Source organism: Schistocerca gregaria, chromosome X (assembly GCF_023897955.1).
Source record: "Schistocerca gregaria isolate iqSchGreg1 chromosome X, iqSchGreg1.2, whole genome shotgun sequence".
NCBI classification, from domain to species: domain Eukaryota; kingdom Metazoa; phylum Arthropoda; class Insecta; order Orthoptera; family Acrididae; genus Schistocerca; species Schistocerca gregaria.
Genome location: NC_064931.1, coordinates 444,502,063 through 444,506,801, shown reverse-complemented (window position 1 = coordinate 444,506,801; position 4,739 = coordinate 444,502,063).

Below are 4,739 nucleotides of genomic sequence, written 5' to 3'. Positions count from 1 at the left end.
TTTGTAGCAAGTCATTAAATGCTCTCACTCTCAAAAACTGGATGATTAAATTTTGGGGATTCACGTCATTGCTACACTTTTTCTTCATCCACACCTTCAATAGGTTTATTGTTGCTAGCTCCATAGTGATGTTTTCCAGACAGTGGGTGATATGTGCACCAAGTGATATGTTTACCAAGTCTGCTTGAAATTGTTTATGAGAAGATGTTGAACATACCAACACACTGTTACTGAGTCAGGACTGGCCAGGAGGGGAAAGCAGTAGGCACCCGTTGAGGTGAAAAATCAAAAATAGTTTTGACTGAATGAAGTTTTAATGCCGTAAAAAGGAAAGGCAGACCTGGAGAAGCAGGCAAGACTCAATGGACAGCCGGAAGCTGCCAGCAGAAGAGACCAAATGTTGTGTCTGCTCCCGGCAGCTGGCCTTGGTTCCACCCCGACTTGACCTATTGGTCAGTCAGATCATAAGAGGGGCAGTCTGGTAGCCTTACCTCATCAGTAACACATGAGTTTAGCTGCTGATGGATCAACACGTGAGTTTCAGGGTGGTTCTATCTGATTTTGGGCAATGTGACTGAGACACTGCAACTTACCGCCAGGCAGAGAGCACTGACGAACATCAAGTAAAAATAAAATTAAAATTTTTTGTACCAATAAATCCATTCAGTATTGGCCCCCACTGTACACTCTTCTCCCCTCTGCAGGAGTGAAGCATGGGGGGGGGGGGGGGGAGGGGGGGGGGGGTAAATTAACAGTTACTAATGGGCTCCTTTGAAGGACAGACTTACATAATTTTAACAATACATCTTGATTATTTGTGTTTTCATGTTAGATTTGTATTAAAAAATAACAATAATTAGGTGATGAATGATTCCTTGACAAAATTTGGATGACGATGGATGGTGTGGTGGTGGTGTGGGATTCTGTGAGTAGTGCGCTGGTTTCAGTGATCAGCTGTTGGTGGTAGCAGAAGCGGAGGTCGCTGACCATGTCAGGCAGCAGAGCACTGTGATGCACTGGAACTTCCACCAGAGTGTATAAGTGGGGGGTTATGGAAGGGTCGATGCACAGATCACAAGGGGGATGGGGGAAGAAGGTTGACACTTTTGAATCACTTCACATGCATATTTTGTTGCTTACATCTAAAAGAGGGCCATGCCTTTTCTTTTGGGTAGATTTTACTTATTTACTATTCCTTTCTCTCACTCCTACCTTTTGCTGACAACTACCATATGGGGGCAGAAAGAAACACTCTTGCTCCCATTTCACAACTTAACATGGTATTCCCCGGGAGAATTTTGTTCAGGGATAGCAGAAGGGGGTGACCAAAGTCACACAAAAAGTCCTTTTCTAAACTCTACTCATAGTGATAAATCAATAAAGATAATTTCTAAAGGAGTAATACAGAACTAGGACAAGCATGCAAACACCTCCTCAGTAGGGGTAGTGATATTACAGGAAGCGCTATTAAATAGTAAACCGCTATCACTTACGGCGATCGGTTTGGAAGCTGCCAGCAGAAGAGAGCAAATGATGTGTCCACTCCCGGCAGCTGGCTGCAGCTCCACCCCCACTTCACCACCTCCAAGCCTCCCAAGAACTAGCACACAGTAGGGTTTGGTTGCTCTAAAGTATTTGTAACATAGTTATAATCTCTGTACATTGTCACTCTAGAATTGTACAATAAATGATGAATAAATCACATGAAAATTAGACAAGGCGAAGAATAGTGAAGAAGTGGTAGCGTTTGGGATCATGACTGGCTTATCACAAGGTGACAGCTGTTCCAGTCTGCATGTTTGTACCATGCTCTGCTTATGGTAAGCAGTCACTGGTAGCATAACATGCAATTTAAATGACTCTAAAACTTTGTATCAACTGGAAACTCTCTGCATGGTAAAGTGAATCACGTCTAATGGTTTTGCTCTGACCTTGGAGTGACAGCATAAAACAGACCATTTAACATCACCTACCACAACACACACAGGAACTCTTCACTGTACACAAATCAACTTACAGGTGGAAAAAAATCAATTCTTCTTCATCATCAACAGAACTTCACTGCCCTCTGGGGGTTAACAGCTGGAAGTCATCTCGTAGCGCATGCATTGAGTTAACTAATCAAGGAACTACCACTTGCGAAAAACAGAAGGCATGGGCAGAAAAAGAATAAATAGTCAGGAAAGATTCCAAAGAACTGCAGTGGTAGTGAGGGGCTGAGGGGGGTATGGACGTGCTAGCTCAGAAAAGGGTGCAAGAATGAGGGGTTGCATTAATAAATGCCTGCAATCTATGCGTAGGTGGAATTCACTGTATGTATGGGTTTCATAAGTAATTTGCTAAATCGGAAGCTTTAGTACTGAATGTTGGGGTTTAGAAAGAAAAGAGATTTGACCAGTGGGAAAAAGTGTGTTGTCTTTAACATGGAGTTTGTTCTGGGTGTATTTGTTTACAGACATCTGTCATCCAATGCCGGGTTTGCCTGACATACTGGCCAGCTATGCCGAGAGGCACACCTGCAGTGAACCAGGTAGGCGTTCACATTAAAGAGTAAGGAATGGAGTATAATCTGGAACAGGCTCAGATAACAGGTTTCAGAATAAAACTGATTCAGTGGTGATACCTACTAGTTGCAGGGTATGGAGATATGGGATTACATACACACATCTTCTGAGTGATGAGACACTTGCTTGGATAACTAGCCCAAAACTCAGATTTTTCCCAATGGTAATATCTCAGAAAGTAGTTAATGGGCTACTGCAATCAAGGGATGAACGATACCTCTGCAAAATGGCTGGAAAAGTGTGTCTAATATTCAGGGTTGTATTAGTTGTTGTGGTCCTGCTGGAAGGCATAGCCAAGCTACCCTTCCCTGACAGAAGAAAGGAAAAAGACAGAATAGAAACATTGACCTGGCAGTAGGGTAATAGAAAAAGGGGAGGGCAAGAAAGGAAAATATCTGCAGCGACTGATACGGCAGTAGGGCGTACCATCCACAGGGACTTCCACAGCAGAATCAGTCGCCTACCCCCAGCCTAGCAGGAGAGTAAGGAACCAAGTCAACGAAATTTGGCCTCTACTAAACTGGGTTTACGGTTGGTTAAAACAGATCTGGTCTGAGTTAATCAACTACATGGCAGTATTGAAATGTAAAAGGTATCCTTCCGCCCCCCCCCCCCTCCCTCCCCCTTTGGGGGACTGAAATGACGCATAGATGAAAGAGATTGGGAGGCTATCAGTTTACGAAAGTGAAAACTGAAAAAATAAAGCAATCAGTTGGGCACTCTGCAGGTACTAACTGCAACGTGTAAGTACATGGCCCTGGAGGAGGGAGGTAGAAAGTAATTGTTGAGGTGGGAACAAGTAACTCAAAGCAAAGGCAAGAACCCGGTGAAATGCATGAGCAAGGAAGACACAGGACAGATACATGTCAGGGGAGGGGGGGAATTACTACTGAAGTAACAGGGTGAACTATGAAAAATGGGGGTGTGAACTACCACAATAAAGTTTAATAAACTACTATAGTGTAGTAGTACAATCTTGAACAAGATAGAGCATTGCCATGCTTGGGTGATGGCGTCACGTCATGGGTGCTAATCATTCACAAACAAATGCTTATAACAGTGGGAGCTTCCATCTTGGAACGTCATGGGTGTGTTTGTTTGAATAAACAAACAGGTATCTGTCACTTCCTAAATGCACGGTGGGGCTTCATAAGAAGTAGGGTGAATAACAACGAAACCTAAATTCATCTGGGTAGACTCATAAATGTGCAACATGAACTATTGTTCATACACTTATGTGAAACTTAATCACGTCTCTTCTAGCACAAAATCTATTTCGCTTACCACTCTACAGCGAGAGGGTAACGTGCTTCTTCTCAAATTCAGGGGTACATTCAACTCACCTCTATTGCATATTTCATGTAACTGGGGTGCATCACTCACTTGTGAACATATCAGTCCAACTCTGGACACGAACATGGTGCATAATACGATTCTGCAATCGCTAACTCATGAAGTCGGATAACATGACTGCAAGGGGAGTCTTACAAAATGGGAGGGTTGGTGTAGTGCAATATATCTAAAATCCAGGGCTGTGGTGGGCCTTTACATACTAAGCAATATAAAGTACAAGTACATATTATACAACACAAATGGCATAAAATGTAAAAACACATGCACGATATAACATATGGGCAATAGCAAGGGTGTTGCTGTGCTACAAAATGATGATGAAATGCTTAAACCTGATATAAAACCATAATGGGAGAGAAAAAAAAAGAAAAATACAAATTATTGGTACCAATTATTAACTGGCTATCAACTGACAATGAATAGCGGGTCAGAAATCGCTCAACACTGCTAAGCATACAAAAGGCATATACTACAGAGTGGTGAAACAATTTATCAGACTCTGTACTGGGAAAACAGGTAGTGTGAAGCTGGCTGGAGGCAATAACAGACAAAGGCAACAGAAGCAGGTTTCAAATTAGTGCTGAGGTCGTAGCGCAGTGTGAGCGGGTGGCGCACTGAGATAGCGAGACAGCTACAAGGCACATGTGATGCAGAGTTAGCCAGAAGCAGTGCGTCTTGAGTGAGCGACACCTTGGGCATTGTAACTTTTTGTAATGACATTTTCACTCTCCTCAAAAATCAAGATGTCAAATCATAGTTCTTACCTGCTGTGACATTGTTTGCATACATTAAAATGAGCACAGAAACTACAGTGTTCAGAAA